Source organism: Lissotriton vulgaris, chromosome 6 (genome assembly GCF_964263255.1).
Source record: "Lissotriton vulgaris chromosome 6, aLisVul1.2, whole genome shotgun sequence".
Classification (NCBI taxonomy): Eukaryota; Metazoa; Chordata; class Amphibia; order Caudata; family Salamandridae; genus Lissotriton; species Lissotriton vulgaris.
In genome coordinates, this window is record NC_141694.1 from 339,606,375 (window position 1) to 339,626,925 (window position 20,551).

Genomic DNA, 20,551 nt, shown 5'->3' on the forward strand with positions numbered 1-20,551 from the left:
AGGATTGGATGAGGCATGTTATCTAAATGTAAATTGCCCCCCACCCACAAAAAAAATCTTCAAAGTGCTCCATGGATCATGGTCGAGCCCACCCTGACCTTTAGGAGTCAGCGTGAAACCGGTGATGAAGCATGCCACTACTAGAGTGGGTGAGAGTTGCATTAAAAAAGCTATTTTTCCCAAGTGTGGATGAGTTTAGGTGTAGCTTATTTTCCTTCCCTATGAGCTCTGTCACCATTACACGAAGGATACTTTTTTGATTACTGTATTTCTATATAGGGCGCATGTATACCCTCACTTTTCAAACACAAAAGGATCTCTCCACCCTCCCTGGTCTAGGAGCTTTTAAGTTCTTCTGCTCCTTTGTTTTTGAGTGCCTTTATTTCCTTCCATTGCATTGGCATCTAGCTGTTAGGCTGCAGATGGCTCCCAGTCAGGATGATACTTGAGGTCAAGCCCCACTCTTCCTCCCAGTCCATGAGTGCTCTTTACGGCACAAGGCTTGCTGCTCACAAGTCCATTGGTGTCCTGCCACTTGAACCAGCCCCTGCACCACTGCTATGCCACACTACCCTGGAACGCTCCATCCATGACCAATACTAACATTATCCATGACCCCTTAGTCGCGCCCTTCTTGCACAAAGTTGGTATTGACCACCTGGCCTCCTCTTCACTCTAATAAATGCCTCAATTGTAGTTACAAGCTGACTCTCCATTCCCCCATTATAAAGGCCTCTTTTCTCTCAACAGGCGGCATTTACAACCATGAAGGGTGAGTTTCAAAGTCTAGTAAGAATTAGAAAAAACTCCAGATTTGGCAGCTATATTGGGCAAGGTAATATAAATACAGCACCCATCCTCCCAGCCTTGCCTGGCTTCGAGTTCCCTCCTGGGATTGGACACCAATGCCCAAGGTTCTCCGTGTTTTAAGGATTGGTCCTCAGGGGATTGGGTGAAATATCTTTGCTCCCACAAATCTCTTGACTTCAGATGAGTGGAGACTTGCCACCTGAACTACAGGAGGACTATTGACCTATTAAATATGGCCTTTGTTTGCTCCTAGATGGAAGTTCAAATAAGTAAGCCCCCTCGCTCCTTGCACATTGCTGCATTAAACTGAATGCAGACATCGTGCGGATGCTGTCGAATTATGTCCTGGTGTAGTAATATGATACAGGGACAAATTCATCATGTTTCTCTTGGAAAATAGCAGCTGGAATCAGGATCCAGCATTTTTCCCCTACTTTCCAGCACTGCCTGACAGTGAAAAACTCCTAAAGTGGGTTTTCACCGGTGTTAGGCCAAACTCTCACATTGACTAACACTGGCTTACCTTTTTACATTAATTGAATGACACTTTAGATTTTTGGGAGCAGATAAAGAAATGCTGCTTACATTCAAATGAATAATAATTTAAATTCCTCTTTAATGTTAAAGTTGGATTTTAAGTCACAATTCTGAAAATGTGAATTTTAGAAAGTGCATTTTCTTGTCCCAAACTTTTGTGCCTACTGTCAGTATCCTTGGTCACAGATTAATTGCTCTACTTTTGGGGTTTGTGTATTGCTTCTAGACCATAATACAAAGGGGGCTTAGGTGTGAATAGGATGGGAAATCCTGGGGGTGGGTGGGGTAGGGCTGCTCACTTATACTACAATGTTTTGCCTCCTGCACACAAAGGAGAGTGATACCAGGTCCCTGACTTTTGCAACTTCAGACCATTAGGAGCAGAAGAACTTTCCAGAACTAGATGCAAGGGTTGGACACGGAGTCCCCAGGCAACAATATCGACCCTCCAAGGCCACTCTTTGGAACACCCATCGACCTGTCAACATCACAGAAGAAAGACTGCCCATGATTTTGAGGACTGCCTTGCACTCTGAGAAGAAAGTCAAGACTTGCTTACATTTATTACAGGCTAACCTGAGTGATTCATAGCGTCAGTTGGTTGACCTATTATATGAGATACAGGGACACAACAAGCTCAAGAGTCCTTTCTGCAATTTTCTACCTGACCTGCTGCACTGGACCTGCACGTGGACCTGACTGGGCCATGCTGGCATCTGCTGGAGTGAGGCCCAGATCCCCAAAAGGTGCCCTAATGTCCTGAACCCTTGGCTGACATAGGTTTGACGTCCTCCAAACAAGAAAAGGTTAAATGCTAATGTTTGGGCTCTTGACGACCATGAACGGGCTCTTTCATGTCGAGATTCTGACACCTGCTATGACCCCCAATGCAAAACTCTGGTGAGACCCACTTTTCATGCTAGAGTGATCACATTCGACAACTGGCAACGCAACAGCTGCAATCTGGGCAATGACAGACTGTAGTGACTGCAAATGTGAACCACCAGCAACAATTGTCCAGGGAGTCCAACTGGCTCTTTGTGCTACATCGATGGCAGCCCACAACACTCTGTCTGCTCTTCACACTACAGTGACGACTATCAGCGACGCTGTCCTTGCTCCTTGCTGTCTCCTCCACCCCAAATAGAACTTTTTGCGTTAGATTTTGAGAAAAATGACTTTTTCAGCAGGACTAACCTGCCCCTGTATCTGACCCATGCTCTATTGTAGTCGGCCTGAACTTGTGACTTTCCCTTAGTCTACACTGACCAGTTGATCGCCAGTGACGCTTTGTACTTTTAGGTGCCATTTTCACATAAAAGTTTGAAAACTGCATATCTCCAGTTCTACTGTTTGATTTTTGTCATTAGGGTATAATTGTATTTATTAAAATGTACTCTATTGTTCTAAATTGGTTTGGGATTTTTCTTGTTTTGCGCTTTTACTTTCTGTCTGTGCACTGCATAAATTCTTAACACATTGCCTCTAAGTTAAGCCTAATTGCCTTTGTGCCACGCTACCAGAGGGTCAAGCACAGATTCATTTGTTTGCTTTTATCATTAATTTAAATCAAGGGGAGCGACCCCACACCCAAGAGAAGGGGTACCACAGGTCGATCAAAAGAGCAAAGTTCTCCTGGGAACAATTCCAATACACTGATATCAAGAGTATTCACTGATATTTATCATTCAACCGGACTTCCCAAGCTAACTCATTCAGTCATCCATATAGTCACCAATCATCAATTCGGTTAACAACCAAGGACCCTACTAGTCAACTATGACATACAATACTACCAAGAAAACTTATGTATAAGGAAAAGGAGATACATTTTATTAAAAAGATTCTATAATCGAATTAGCAGTTAAAAAACTTCACAGTATACACATTTAATAAAAACACAATATCATAAACAATAAAGAATAAATAAATAAGAGAGACATCAAAGTATAGTGTATGCTAATAATAACATCCTTAATCAGTTGCTCCACATGGAAATCGTTATATTCTTTCATAAATGTCCATAAATCACATCCTCTATTGGACACAAACACGTTCCTTGGATGCACCCCTGTATGAGGCTATGATGCGTCAACGCATTTCGGTGGAAAATTGGTTAATTCAAGCCACCTTCTTCAAGACAAGAACATATAATTGTCTCTCTTGTTAAAAGCCACAAAGAATCCTAATAAAAAATATAAACATTGCACTTATCAATATTATCGAATGGATTATATCTCCAAAACAATTGATCACACTGCATGGCCACCCTTCCCTCAATCTTGTCCCAACCCGATATTTTGCAAAAGGGGGTGCACATTGTTCTCCTCGAGTAGAAGAAAACTAAACACAGAAAGACATATATATTCCATCTTTCAACATTGAACAGGCGAAATGACACATTTTGTCCCTAATGTACAATACATCTTGTTGAATAACCAGCATGACTAACATATTATTGCAGAACACAATTGTCCACAGGGTCCCAGCTGCAACAAACATTCTCCCAATACCATATGTCGAACAGCACCACACATACATTCATGCTATCACATAAAGAATTTCACCCACCTCTCGATTATCAAGGGTAGATCAGCAATTTATATGTATCAATTTAGAGATTACAGGGCTCCTTAGGGCTCCAAGCGCTTGTATATGCAATCTCTCTGGATAGGGAGTAAAAATATGTAGATTGGTTTATGGCCCCTATCAGACTACATGCTTTTATGTTGCAACTCCTACTATCGTCAAGAGACCTATGATGTAATCAGAAAGAAGATGGATACTTCAGGATAGATTATACAAGTTACTTTATTTAAGTTAAGAAGTTAATAAGATAGAACGATAACCCCATCAGGAGCAGCTGTCCTGCTGCTCAGCCCTCACCCAAATGACATTCAAAAACCACTAACATTCCATTCATCCAACATTCCACATCACATGTAATCTAGCTGAGCAGCAGGAAGACTCAAGATACAACATATCTCCCTTCGTTAGGGGAACAACTGCATTGTGCAATAAAATGGATAAAACAATCAAGATAAAGACCATCTTAAAACAAGCAAGATAAAGACCAAATAGATGATACATATAGTCAATAAATTTAAAACACCACACTCAACAAATGTATCTCATCTCGCGCACTTCAGTCTGAACAGGCATCACATTACTTCCTGAAATAAACAACAAACCTACATCCTACATCCATATGCCACAAATCATACCAGTTGGCCAGACTAGTACAACAAGAAAGACACACAGAAATAAACCTTAACGCCATATATATACATCAGGAAATACCGTGCACACCTCAGACCAAGAACAAGCACTCACATAACTCATTCATGCAACCTTAATTAACGCTGTTCTGGCACTGATGTTTTTTTTTTTTTCTTATGTGCCAGACAACGTTTAAGCCATTCATATGATAAATCCTAAAAGTCATTTACCTCCAAGTTATCTTTTCTTCATTTTTCAGTTACAGTCCGGTTTCACTTCCTTCAACTTGGACCTCTCTTCACCATTTCACTCTTTTTCCTTTAAAGTTGCACGCGTAGATACTTCTTCTCAACAATCGCCAAATGATGTAATCAGAAAGAAGATGGATACTTCAGGATAGATTATACAAGTTACTTTATTTAAGTTAAGAATTTAATAAGATAGAACGATAACCCCATCCGGAGCAGCTGTCCTGCTGTTCAGCCCTCACCCAACTGACATTTACAAACCACTAACATTCCATCCATCCAACATTCCACATCACATGCAACCTAGCTGAGCAGCAGGAAGACTACTAATAAGTGGGCGTTGCCATCTTCTTTAAATACATTTTTTTTTTACAATTGGAGGGACTCCTGTAGCTATAACTGGAGCCCTGAAGTAACTATAAATTGCACTCTACCATGTACCACGTTGTTATCAATGAAGTCCCAAATAGTTAACCTCCATTTCATAGCACAATTTTGGGCAAATGTTTCTGATCACTGCCCTTGCTGAATTACTGATATGCTGTAATTCGTCCATTGTGAAACAAAGGGGCATATTATCAAGGGGGTTTTTCTCCGCTTTTTTGGCTTTAAAAGCCAAGAAAGCGGAGATTAAATTATCTCCCTGTTAGCTAGCTGTCGCTAACACCAGTTAGGGACAGCTAGTAGGAGATAGTGACCATCTTGGGCCCCGCTTTGCATGTCAGTGATATTTATCACTAATGACATGCAAAGTGGGCGTGCCAAGATGTTAGCGACTGGAAACAGTCGCTAACATCACTATCTCCTATTACCAACTTTTGGAGATATTCGCGCTAAGCGCGAATATCTCCAAAAGCTAACACCTGCCCCATAGCAGTTCTTAGCCATGTTATCCAATGGTAGGTGGATAACATGGCTAAGAGCATTAGCTCGGTAATGCATGAATATCGCTGACTTTTCAGCAATATTCATGCATTTCGGCCGATTTTTATCGCTTAGGAGATAAACCTTGATAATAGCAAGGTTTCTAAGCGATAAAAATCGCCGCAGCTCGGCGATAAAAATATCGCCGCTAAGCCAACATAGCGATAATTATTGCTAGCTGTTGGTAATATGCCCCCAAATATTCACACAAAAAACGCTGTTGGAAAGAAAAAGTTCAGCAAAATTTCACGTTCAGTGGTAGAATATGTTTTGCTGGAAAGATCTTCAACAAAAACCTATTCTTTGGAATAATGTTCATCCTTTGAAAACTGAGAAATATCAATTTGCACAGCGTGTACTTCATCGCTCTCTGTTTCAGAACAAGCTCTGTGTTCATTTTCAGCACTCCATAGACATCTTACATATCCTCCTGTTTTTCTTTTGCTGTTTTAATTGAAGCCTAATTAGTAAACCCTTTTATCCTCCAAAATGCTCGCCACTTTTTCTGCCTCAGCATGTACGGTGTTTTTAATACAATGGTACCAAAAAGCAGTGTATGAAAAAATAATCCTCGCACAATAGCTCCAATATGTACCAATTCTAAATTCATTTTTGCCTTCTTACAGCAGGGAAAAAAACCTCAAACCTGGTTTTGCATTATAAACATTTCGAAGAAATTCAACATTGTTACCCAAAATATTACGATATGCTTTACTGTTTTTCCTCAGTACCATTCCAGCATGATTAGTTCGATGTATTATTTATAAGTGCAGCAGAAGTTAAAAACTACCCTAATGCATCTACTTTCATCTTTCAGTCATAAATTCAATTCCAGGAAAACTCATTTAGTCTTCCGTCCTTCGCAGGTCAGTTAAATGAGCACCATTTAAAATTAGGCAATATTAGACTGATTACTTGGAAATGGCATACGTATGATATGAAGTTCTATTGAAAAATAAGACGTTATTACTGATTTACTTCTTGATTTAATAAAATGTTGGCATTCCCATTGGTAAAAAAATTGGGCAATTAGTAAATCATAATAAAGTTCGTTGTGCATAAAAATGCTCAAGAACCCCATGCAATTGAAGAGATACATAAATGAGGTGGATATTTCCGGAGGTATTGACCCAAAAACACAGTGCGAAATAATGAAGTACTTGAAAGGCCTTTGACATTTGTGTCTGACATTTCAGTCTCTTGTTATTTAAAGCTTCACACTTGCTTCTTTCAGGCATGTAGTGTGATTTCCATGCATACAAAAACAGGAATGTCATGCTGTGACCCAGATTTTCAATCCAAATGGCTTACATTCTGAGTCTTTCAAGTGTCAGCAGCACATACGGCTCTGCATAACATTAGTGGCTTACATGACAAAACAAAAGGCTCTTTTCAGCCTGGATACCTCTTTCAATATAGCAAATGTTATGAAAGATAAAAATAAATAGTAGGCAAAGGGGACTATTCGATTAGAGGGCAGATACACAATGGAAGGATTTCAGAACCATCTAGTATCATGTAATGCAATTACAGACCAAGGTGTAAGCTATTTCAAGAAATGATTCTTTAGGTCGATGCGTTGACTATGGAATTGGCATTTTTAATTGTTTATCATTCATTTTTGGGAGATATATTCAATCCTAATACGCAAGACTGTCAATAAAGTTGCAGATCCTGTCCTCAAGGGCGTAAGCAAGTTTTGAAGTGTAGGCTGGGCCTTGTTGTGCACATTGTTAAGTTAGCATAGGCTTATTAGAAGTTCAAACGTTCTTTTACCTTTTTGCTGCTTTCACATATGACACTGCATGTAACTCTTGTTTTAAGTTAGGTCGCGTGAAATGCTTCACATGAGAATGGCTTGTTTTCAGCATCCCTAGACTTACATCATGACTCTAGTCTGCACATTGAGTTCTAAAGCCTCCAAGGTTATCATAACAAGTTAGCTGTTGTTCGAGCTGATCGGCTCACGTTCTAGCCATAACATATATGCAGCTGCAGCCAATGTGATTCTGGTGCCTTTAATAATGCACTGTAAGCATGATTTACACACTTGGAAGAAGCCAGTTTTTCTAGAGAGACAGAGAGCTTTTGCAGATCCTGATGAGATACACTACTGCTGATATTAGAGGTATGGGGTCCCGCAAACAAGCCTAAGAGACCTTCTATATTTTTATAAAACATACTTCCTATCTAGGGAGGGTGTAATATTAGGCGCTATAAGACCTATTTTCACCATCATTGTAATATGATTTCTCCCTTTGTATTTTATGGAATTCTAACAATGCTGACCATATTATTTCTGACTGTATGTCTGCTTATCAATTCTGCCCAGGGCTTTAGGGTAGCAGGATAGTGGCGCTCATGCAGGTAACCTTGTCGGGTGTGGACAAAAGGAGAACAAAAGCATGTGGTGCTGCCAGGTCAGAGGTAGACCCAAAACCCCTGAATAAGAGAAGAGCTGATAGCCCTTCACTAAACAAACATTAACACAATCCTGGGCACATGTATACAATCAAAAGTTAATACAATTGTGTAAAGTCATGTAGTCGACACCAGTGGTTTTCTTAAGGGATGTTTTATGCGAAGATGTTCATGAGAAAAACAACTCCAGCCCTGGATTCTATACTTGTGCCCAGGATTGTGTTAATGTATGTCTGCTTATGTTAGCAAAAATACTGCATCTTAGAGCACGTTGTTAAAATAAATATTTTAACTTTGCCCATGTCTCTATTTACTTCTGTTGTGGATTGGTATGAGAGTATAAGGAAAGCGTGTTCTTATTTACCACCATTCCTGAGTATAACGGAAGTTGCATGTTCTGAGTTGTCTAATCATTGGTTGCTTTGCTATAGGACTAAGAGCTAATGTGACACTGATGCTAGCTGGTTAGGTTTTCTAGGCACCAAGGTGAGTTTTTTGGTACTCCAGAATTCACTGAGGTCCTGAGTCTCTGTGCACAGTTCTGTGTAGGAGCAGAATACCTGCAACAGTTTAAGTTCGTATTGTTGCGTAATCTGCAAAATGAAGGATGACAAATTTAAATGTATTACTTTTTTATGCTTTTGAGAAATTTCTCAAATTACATGCAAAGTTTTTCCTACAGGTGCTTTTCGGTGTTGAACTGGCCTGCAGGGCAGTCTGACAGTCCCATACTATCAAATAGGCCTGCTTCAAAGGGTGAATCAAGTTTTTAGTCCCTTAATGGAACACAGGATCCAAAACAAAACACCCACTCAATTGTGATAATTCTTCTATTGAGATATTCAGCCCTTCGTTGCACTGTGCACTTTGTTCTCTTGTGGGGGACCACAGCCCCACCTAGCATTGTGGCAGGCGCTGCCAACGTTTATCTTTCATGCCAGGAGGCGCATAAAGGCTGCTCAGGGCTTCTGTGAAACCCATCAGCGGCCAGAAGAGGCTGGGCTGGGCCCAATCGCTTGGCTTTACATTTTCCCCTAATTGAGCGGACCAGTACTACCATCAGAGGAGGTTAGCCGTATGACTACAAGACTGCAGCAAAGTAAGTCTCCTTCACCTCTAGTTGTTCTTTTACTTGCCCCCTATGCATTTAGCTCATGACCAGTTGCATGGGCAAATGGAAGGTGGGGGTATCAAGCCACCTACCAAGCAATCTATCTCCCCCAAGCGATCCACCATAGACACCTTTCTTTCTCGTGCCGTGGGAGCTCTATCTAAAGAAATTGATCTAGCTGAGCGGCGTATGTCCCTTACTGCAATAATCAAAATGGGGATACAGAATGTGTAATATCTACCAAGGGGAAGTCTGGTCAAGGTAATGACCAAGATGACCACAGTGCAGGATGCACTACTGACTCAGTGAATCTAACCACCATCCAAACAACAACCGCACAAGAACAGGCATAATTTTCCACCTCCCCATGTCAGGTCACTACAGGCACAACTAAAGCATCAACTACAGCCCATCCACCAGCAGCCAAAGGTAAAAGAAAGACACAGTATGAAACACCTTTTCACCTGAGGTCCCCGGATGTACTTGCTCTGCAAGGGGCAGCTGACAAAGATAACAACTCCATCGGCAAACCATTATGGACCCATTTGTGGGGCAAGTTAACATCTGTTATGAATTGTTTGTTAATCTCCCTTAAAGAAAGACTGGGTAGGATGGAGGAGGAATTGAAAAAGGTCACTAATGTGAGTGTAGTGCCACGCGATAAGAGGCCTCTACCATTAGTCACAAGACCAAATAGTGCTATAGTTGGCATGCCTGCTCATGCCGAGGCCATGATTCAACCCTGCAAAGATGCAATGTTGGGTGAAAATGCACAAGAGATCAATAGGGGAGCCAACAGGGAGCCTGTCACTATGACATATACTGCGGTCCAACACTCAAGGGGCTCACATATACATCCTCTTAACACCAATATGCCTTTGCAGGAATCGGTTACTATAAATTGCCACCTGCTAGCAGTCCATATGTGGCAGTATTAGTTAATGTCCCCCCACTGAAGCAGGGGCCAGAGAAACCACAGAATGCCTGAAGAACAAGGTTTGCACTGGCTTAGCTCCAAACACCTATTTCACCTAATAGAGCACATGAAATCCTGTTTGCAAGGAGAGTGGGGTGGAGTGGGCCATTGGAAAAAAACCTTTGGTGGTGATTGTCTAGTTATTAACTTTAGAAACCCTAGAGTAGTCAGAAGCATTCATATAAAGATGGGGGTACCAACTATGGATACACAAGGCATGGGTATATTCCCATTGGGTTTCTTTTATCTTCACTTTCAGAGTCTAGGTCAATGCCCTAGTTGCACACTGAATTCACAAAGACAGAGGGTCACTCCAAGTTTGCATCTGCAGTATGGTTCAGAATTTGCAGTGCCCAGTAGATATGAGGCACTGAGTAAATTAGATGATAATGATTGACTCAGCCCGATCAAAATTTTGCTGGGGATCCTAGGAAATATCAGAGAAGGGACTCTATAACTGCTCAGGAATGCCAGCCACCTCTAAAAGATCGTACATCAAATATTCAGGTTACTGACACTTGAAGGTGGCTGTAGCAAAGACCACCAAGGGAACTGGTAAAGAAAATTCTAGCTCTTGCAATATACCAATATGTGTATCGAACATTGCCCCAGAATACCAGTTCTCTAAGGTATGATTAAGGTTCGCAACATGGAATGTAAATGGGTTATCAAATAAGGTGGAGAATGTTGATTGGGTCAGTACCACATCCGGCTATGACATCATATCCACAAGAAACTTAGTGCACTAGTCCAGCACACATAGAAGGGTACTCCTCACATTTTCTAGAAGCTCTGGGGTCGCAATTGAGGCAAGCTAAAGACGGACTACAGATACTTTTTTCTAACGAAACCTCGGTTAATATCAAAAAGGTTCGCTTCCGTGGGCCCCCATGTACACCTGATGTGGTTAAATAAAAAAGGAGAGAAATATCTGATAGTTGTACATTTTTATAAAAATATCTTTGACTCTACCTGTAGCAGTGTGGCCACAGCCCTCGACCGTGTACCGGAAAACCTTTTAGCTCACATCAATACGAATTTTGCACTAGAATGGGCATGTGATTTTAACATTCAGGCATGCGCCTTATCCACCACCCAGATATGTGGCCATAATAACCACGATAGAGAAGGAAACAGCCACTTTTGCCATAACAACTATGGGCAAGCACTAAACCGGATCATCTCTAAATATGATATTCAACTACTTAGAGGGGATTGTGGTCCCAATGGGAACCAAATCCCAACCTTTACAGGGAGAAACTGGTATTCAATCATAGATCATATATTGGTGTCTGCCTCCGCCAGTGGTACATGTGGTAATCTTAGTGTCGCCCCCTCAATATTCAGTGATCATAAGCTACTTCCGCTATTGTTTTTCTTCTGGGGACAAAGGCAGGACTCACTCGATCTAATAAATAATATTGACCCCACTAGGATAAATGGTGTGAAAATCAAGTGGACGGGGTTGATCCATGCTTGACCTTTCAGAAAATAGTAGTGTCAAATCATAGGGAAATAATTTACTGCCTCTAGAAGGAAATCTCCCCAAAGATAGTGATTGATAACTTTTGCTGCATTAGTTTCCATCAAATCATTCCTAACCAAGCCTTCAGGTACACCAAGTAACAAAAGAAAGGGAAGGGTTGATGGCATTTGTACTAAAGCACTACGGTCACTTAAGCATGCCTTGTGTAAATCCCCTGAGACACACCAACTGTTTAATCCCTTTGGAGCGAGTATAAATTAGCTATAGCCGCCCGAAAAAAGACACTTCAGGGCGAAGCATGGGAAAACCTGGCCATTTCTGCAAACATTAGGGGCCCGATGTAGGTAAATCCCATTTACCGATTTAGAAATACCGAATCTTACCGATTCGGTATTTCAAAATCGGTAAATGGGTTGTAGGTCCCAACATCTGGATTCGTTACCGAATCCTTAACAATTCTTTAATTACCGATTCGGTAAATACCGAATCGGTAATGCCCATTCATTCCTATGGGCTTTGAAGCCCATAGGAATGATTAGGCATTACCGATTTGGTATTTACCGAATCGGTAATTAAAGAATTCACAAGGGTGCAGGGGGTGTCACTTTGACACCCTCTAGCACCCCCAAAACGGGCATGTGTGCAATGTGGCACACAGACATGCCCTAAGGGCACGTCTGTCTGTCACATGGCACATGTGTACATGCACAGATGTGCATGTACACAGGAATCGGTATTTTACCATGGATTTGTATTCCATGGTAAAATACCGATTCTGTAAGCCATGTGCCAAAGGTAAATTTTCTACCTACATTGCTTTTTCGGTAATTTTAACGAATCGGTAAATATTACCGAATCGGTAATTATTTTACCGATTCGGTACATATTACCGAATCGGTAAATATACCGATTCGGTAATGATACCGATTCGGTAAAATTACCGAAAAGGTGCCCCTACATCTCGGTAGCCCTTTACCGATCGGAAACGGCCGAAAATCGGTATTTTCGGCCGATTCGGATCGGTAAAGGGCTACCTACATCGGGCCCTAGGTATACTAAACTTTTTTGGGACCCAGTAAATGCTCCTTTTTTAAAGAATGATGACATCCCTGAGTTCTGTTCTTTTGTTCCCTCTGATACATGGGTGACTCGTTTTTTCTGGTATTTTTAGTAATGGTTGAGGAATTATGAATGGATGTGTTTGGGAGTTGTGTGATGGGGGGTGAATCCCTTTAAACATCACTAATGAAGAAGTTCTTCGAGCCATTCAGGCGTGCGCCGGGGGCCGGATGGTGTCCCAGTTGACATTTTTAAAACTTCCCCTAAATTATGGGGACCTATTTTAACCAGGGTGTTTAACTCAGCCGTAATAGACATGATTCCACTAACATGGAGAAAATCGATCATCGTACCTATATTTAAGAAAGGGGACAAAATAGATCTTAAAAATTACCCCCATATCTCGCTCCTAGATACCACCCTGAAAGTAATGAGAAGGGTTCTAATATTAAGACTGGAGGAATGGGCGCAAGAGCATTTGATTTTATCCCCATTGCAGTATGAGTTCAGGAAACGGCTATGGCAGGCATCCTCTTTCTATGCTTTGACAATCTAAGTAGTGCATTTAATCTGGTTGATCATAATTTACTCTGGCCAATCTTGATTTCTATGGGAGCACCTAAGCCGATCATTGGGTTTCTCTCCCGTCTGTATGAGAATCTAACCAGCCAAGTTTGCTTTGGCCCTCAGGGGGAATGCTCACCTAAGTTCAAAGTAGGATGAGGTATAAGGCAAAGATGTGTGTTAGCGACAATATTATTTTCCCTCGTTAGGAATAGGGTGGATAATCACTTACAGATGATTCAGGCTGATTTCCCCCCGGCAGCTGGCCTCCCCATGCCCATATTGCTATATACGAATGATGCCGTACTATTAGCACGGACCCCAGTGGGCCTCCAAAGACTGATGTATGCTTTTTCAGATTTTATGACACAACAGAAAATTGTAATCAACAAATCTAAAACATTCACCATGGTCTGTGGGCCTAAACCAAAACCCTGCAAATCGTTTTTTATTGATAACATTTTAATGAGCACAGTGAAATCTTTTTGCGATATTGTTATTATATTTTCAGGAAATTGCTCATAGGCAAAACATGTTTTAAATACTAGATCTAAAATGAGTAGGGCAACACAAGGGATTTGTAATTTTTCTTCAAAGTTAGGGAATCGGACAAATAATGAAATGGAAGCCGTATATAAAGCAAAAAGAGTGAGCACAGCCCTTTACGGGGTGAGTCTCTGGGTTATACAAACAGCACAGCCCTGCAAACTGAGGAAAACTGCTTTCTAAAATGCTTACTATACCTACCCTCCTCTGCATCACACACTTTTGTACATCATGAGGTGGGATCTCAGTTTTTAGAGTATCTTTAATTGGTTTGATGCTGCTATTGTGGGCTTCACTTTGGGACAAGGAAGAAACGGCTTTGACCAGATCAATTATCTTAGACTGTTTAAATTTGAATGATGCATTACGTATGCCCTGGTTATTGTATATTAACATCTCCCTTGAAAGGCTGTTTAAAGTATACATTTGGTTGAATCCCCCAAAAGTATTGTCTCTTACAAAGAAAGGTAATAAAGAACTTTTTTCCGAGCATAGACTGGATTACGAATCAATGGTTGAGCAGAATAAATCAACGATCGCCTTGTATAAATCTTTTAATTTCGAGGAGGAAGGAAATAAATATTTATCATATATGACTAATGCCCAGTATTATTTCGCACTGACAAGATTGAGATGTGGCATTGTTCATTATTAAGTCTCATTCCCAAATATGACGTCTTGCCCACCTGGTGTGTTACCATGCGCTTGTGATAATAAAAGTTAACAAAGCACATTGCACTTTCAACTGTTCTGTAATTTTTATCATAGTTTTAGATGATTTTATCTTAAACCATTGTTTGTTTTTCAGAACATAAGATCGCACAAAGTAGCAATGACATTTTTGGTGGCATTAGAAGATGCTTTAATATGCTATAATTTTGCCCTGTTTATTTTAAAATCGATTAATGGTAGGAAAGGTATCATGCTATAGTTTAACAAATTATCACATTTGATAACTGTGACTGTAATTATATGTCTTCTAACTGTTTTTTAAATGTACCATTTTGTTGGTACTTTTATGGCTGCTCTTTTGATAGCCAAATAAAGATTTAAATGAATGAGATATTCAGCATTCTGAATTACGGCATCCTTGAATTGTCGAGTCCCAATAAGGTGATATTCTGTGAGTCCAACAAGGAAGGATAGGGGAGTAAACGGCCAGGATAAGTTGAATACGTGGTCAATCAAGGAGGAAATTGAGACATTTGAAGGCTGCACTGGTGAAAAGCTACTAGGATAGAGGTCTTACAAATTGCTGTGACAATATAGGAGCCTGCCCTGGTTATGCACTACCTACTTGTAGTGGTGGGGTGTAATTCTTCATTTTGTAAATTGAAGATGATTTATTTTATTAAAAGTGCGATTTATCACTCTAAATATCATGTGCACATTTAAAAACTTAATTTGTAGTCAGTAACCACACTTAGCTATTATTAGTTAGCACTCAAGTTAACATGCCGTAATGAAATAAGTTAGCCTAATATGAATGTAATTTAGAATGTTGACATTGTGCGTAAGGCTAAGAGGCCTTCTCTCATATTTACGTGGTTGTTTTGCTTGGGATGCTTTTTTCTCCCATTTCAGATGTTTTGTTTTTCCAGAAGCCTTCTGTTATCTAGTGAATAGGTAATTGTTATTTTGCATATAACTGATAGTGAGGTTCTCATTGGAAGAAGGGGAGATGCCAAGGAGTGTGACTCATGGGAAGAGCTCTCCGAAACACAAGATTTTGTCCAGTTTAACAATTCAAGGACAAAATCATGTTTGTACCATTGTCATAGCCTGAGAAATATGGCAGCTTACCTGCTCCTAGAGCTTGATAGAAAATGATTGGTTGAAAGACGTGGGAACAAACATAAAGGTTGCAACAAATGTTTTCATTGAATTTTATTAGCATCTGCTTCTTAAATTAGAGGGACCTCAGATTCCAGGACTCCCATGCTTACTGCCTCTAGCACACTGTGAACCTGATTCGCAAAGGGACTCTGCACTTGAGGCGTAGGTCCCACAGTTGTGAAGAAGTCTCAACACTCATGATAAAATGTATGTGATGAGAATTCTCATTTTGGATGTTCTGACCAAAGTGCAGAGACTACCCCAAGACTTCTAGGCCTCCGCCACAAGTGCAGAAGCTATTTGTGAATCAGGCCTTTGTGCATTAGAGAGATGCTCTCTAACTTCAAATGAGAAAATCTTTCTCAACTCTGCAAATCTGTACAATTTGGGTACAAAGTCATCATATCAGTAAATTACCTTAAATTAGAATAGGGATATTCCTTTAAGGAACACACTTGTTGTATATTCTGCATCCTATTTGTAATCCTTTCCAGCATTCCATTTCCTCTGATTTAACAAAAATCAACGTTTTGATTGTCTAAATCTGTAATATTGTTGCCTGAAATTTAAATGTTTCATTGACAATGATCTGATTCTGACCAATTTTGTTAATCAATATGTTTAAACTCATTCCGAGTCTTCCTGTAGTTTCCGGTGAAGTCCTGATTGGTCGTCACTATCTATGGACATTATTGTAAATGATATCTCCTTAACCACTCTTCCGTTGACTAACAAAGATCTGTATGACCAATGGCGGGGTTTATAAGATGACTAAACCAGACATTTGAGATACAAGGATATGCACTCCAGCAGTAGCCTAGGTAGGTGTTCCCTGAGATTAGCCCATAAAACATTAATATTATAGAAGAATTGCAGAAATGACAGTGTTTTAAAGAAAGGATAACTGTATACCATCAACAAGCAGTGGGTTGGTGCTTCTAAACTTTTAAGCACCTTATCAGAAATCATGGGATGGGAGGAAGAAAGGGTGAGGTGCATAAAGAAAAGCAAAACGGTCACATGTGTAAGGTCCGACTCTCTGGTATGGGTGGTAGTCGCATATTTGTTTGGCATCTATGGTGAAAATGACTACAAATATATTGTACTTTCAGTAGGAATGGGATGGTCCAATATGTGCTGGGTGGAGTGGAGGGCTCAGTTCTATGAATATCTTTTGAATTTAGCTTAGAAGAACAAATGACTTTTGTAGAAGACTTTCTGTGAATAATGCAGAATGCCTTGAAGGCTGAAGACTTTGTCATAGAGAGCCAGTGAGGTGTCTGGCACACTGTTGTGACCTGTTCCTATAGGCAAAGGTGAAATAGCTGCTGTGATGTAGTAGTCTGGCTCCTTCAAATATGAAAAGAGGCCCATCTAACTTCAAATCTACATTCATGCCATCTACATAACTTACAACAATAAGGATCTGAGTGTCTTGGACTTTTCTAAGTTAAGAAAGATTTGTCTCAAAGTTTGCATTGTGTAGAAGGCTCGTTTTGAACCTGATACACTCGAAGAACCAGTAAGAGGTTATAGGCAATAACAACTAACAGATTTCTTACTCTGAGTGTTGTGATTGTGGTGTTCTAGTTCCTTGAGCAAAGGGTTGTAGGGTTGTTGTTTTCCCAAAATCCACAAAGAAGGATCTCTGTTTTTAGAAATGCTAAATGTTATTTTATACAAAAATGGATAGATGGAAGGATTGAATTCCTCTCAGCCACTGGTAATTGTTCAGTTCACATACCAGTCCATCATTACTTTGCACAGCATGTCACCTCATGTTTGACCTATTCATATGCAAATCAGTCTTGGCCTTGCTCCAATGGCACCAGTCAAGCTCAACGTTCCAAGGCAGTTCCTTCCTAAACTGGACCATAAGCAGCTCGAGATCTGTTTCACTTTCATAAAGGCTTATCAGTCGGGTATAGCTTGGTTGATGAATGGAATGATTGAATTAATCTCAGCCACTTATACTTTCATGGGGCCACAAAGCAGTCCATCATTATTTTTCATATCGTGCCAACCCAGTTTGGACCTGGCCACATGCAAATCAGTCTTGACCTTGCTCCAGAGGAAACAATTCAACCCAAACTGCCAGGTCATGCCCTTGTTGAACCAGAACTCAAGCAACCCAAGAATGGCTTCACCCTTATTTGGGCTCATTCGTCAGGTATAGGATGGTTCCAGAGGCACAGTGTGCATGTAACCCATGCCTCAGCACCCTTAGGGTGTCACACTGAAGTATACAAAACAAGCATTGGCAATGCCAATAGGTCTCACACTTTCCAGAGTTTGAGCTATGGGCCTTGTAAATGACTATCCGGCAGATGCATCAACGTAGCCTTTTGCTATTCCTAAATAGCGATTTTTAAGGAATCGCTATTTAGGAATAGCAAAAGCCTATGCATGTAGGAATCGCTAATAAAATAGCAATTCCTTAACATTCCTTAATTGCTACAAGCAAATTGCTAGTCGCAATTAAGGAATGCTGTCCCATTCATTCCTATGGGCCTACAGGCCCATAGAAATGTATTGGAGATTGCATGAGCAATTAGCGAGTACCAGTAGGTACTCGCAAATTGCTCATGCAATTTCAAGGGTGCAAGGGTGTCATAATGACACCCTGTTGCACCCCTGAAATTGATCTTTGCACATATGTTGCACACACACATGCCCTAAGGGCATGTGTGTGCGCAACATGAAGCTTTGAAAAATGCATAAAAGTGCTTTTTTCAAAGTTTTAGCAAATTACCAAGAAGTTTAACTTCATAGTAATCTGCTCCCCTATTAGCGAATTCGCTATTTTTTTTACTTTCATGCATTGCATTTAAGGAATCTTAATTTGGGATTCCTTAAATGCAATCGCAATTTAAGGAATCTCAATTTAGAGATTCCTTAAATTGCGATTTTTGCATTTGGGATGATGCATTGGGACCGTTTAGCAACAATTAAATTAAATGGCACTAGTTCTGTTCACTCTTCACAGTTTATCTTAGCCCAGCCAAACAGACTGAGGCCTATGCCTAGCAAAATATGGAATAAATAATGTGCCATAAAATCCAGAGCTGCTGACTTTGGAACTGGAGGACCAGGTTTGATTCTTGGGTGAACGCATTCAGGAAGAAACACAAACAGAAACCAAATAAGGAAATAGTGTGCTTGCACAAACATACATGCATGGGCCAGGCATCAAACCTTGGCATCATCCTGGACTCCTGTCTCTCAAGGAACTGACAAATTAATGCCATTTTGTCCTCCAGCTTCTACATGCTCCCCCAGCTTAATAAGATCTTCAAGTGGCTCCCCACTGAGATCAGAAAAATGGTCACCCATTCGCTTGTCAGCAGCGGACTCGACTACAGCAATGCACCCTATGCTGGCACCACCCAGAGACATCTAAAGAAACCGCAGAAAATACAGAATTCCTCCGCCAGACTCATCCTGAACATCCCACACAGCAGCCACATCACTGGACACCTGAGAGACCTTCACTGGCTACCTTTCAACAAAAGAATTACTTTCAGGCTCCCCACGTACAGCTACAAAGCGCTCCAGAGTGCTAGAACTCCATAACTCAACCAGCACCTCTCCTTCTACACTCCCACCAGACATCTCTGCTCTGCTGTACTGGCCATGGCCTCAATCCATGGATCTGCAAGACCATGGGCGGAGGAAGATCTTTCTCCTACCTCAATGCAAAGACCTGGAACTCCCTGCCTTTGCACCTCAGGCAATCACCATTGCTTCAGCAATCCAGGAAGGACCTCAAGACCTGGCTCTTTGACTGAACCATGGATCCAACCCCCCCCCCCGCTTGGTGCCTTGAGACCCTTACTTGGTAGCCTCACTTTATAAGAAAAATGCTTGATTGATTGATGCCCAAAAGGGCAAGCTTACAAATATTAGGGGCATGCTTCATGGGAGGGATCGACATACAAAAAGGAGGGACATAACTCACATTGACCACAGAGAAGCAAGCCTTTGTGAAGGACATGCAAAGCAGCAAATTAAAAGCAATGAGACTGCTGTGATCCCAAAGAGTAGATAGAGCATGTCTCAAAGAGACACGCATGCACTACCTAGGCAAGACCTAAAAATAATGGATGAAAAGCTTGAATTAATTTCAGCAACTGGTAATTACTTGGGACCGCAACCCCATCCGTTGGTATTTTGCACACCATGGCACCTCAGTTTGGAGCAAACTTGCTCTAATGGGAACAATCCACTCCGAACTGCAAGGCTAGGTCCTCCCTGAACTAGTATCCAAGAGTAATAGCAATAGTATCCATAATAGTTCTGCTGAAAAAATTAACAGATTTGTGAACTTCTTTTTTTACATGACCCTCCCCAATTGATTTCAGATACTCTGACATACTTTACATATGTCTTATTTCAAGGCATGTTCTCTGGTCCAAACATTCAATTAGTTGTGACTCAATTAGTACAAACAACCAATTTGACAAGTCAACATCAGTATTCACAGCCTGCCCATCTCTTCACAAAGGATTTTAGAATTTTTACATATGTTTACTACCTGCATCCGGTTGGGCCCAGTTACGGATGCGAATATGAAGATTATGATGTTTTGGGAGGGGCTGCTAGGTCACAGAATCGATCTATCCCCAACACTGATGTTAATGGGCACAGATTCTAAATTGGCCCTGATAGAGGATGAGGCAGCCTTGGTTTTTATGTCGGTCGCTGTGCTAAGAATTCTGATCTCTGCTGGGTGGAAGGATGTCACAGCCCCCACTTACCAGATGTGGCTCTCGAGATTTTTAGGTATACACAATATAGAGTCTTGTTTATATGAA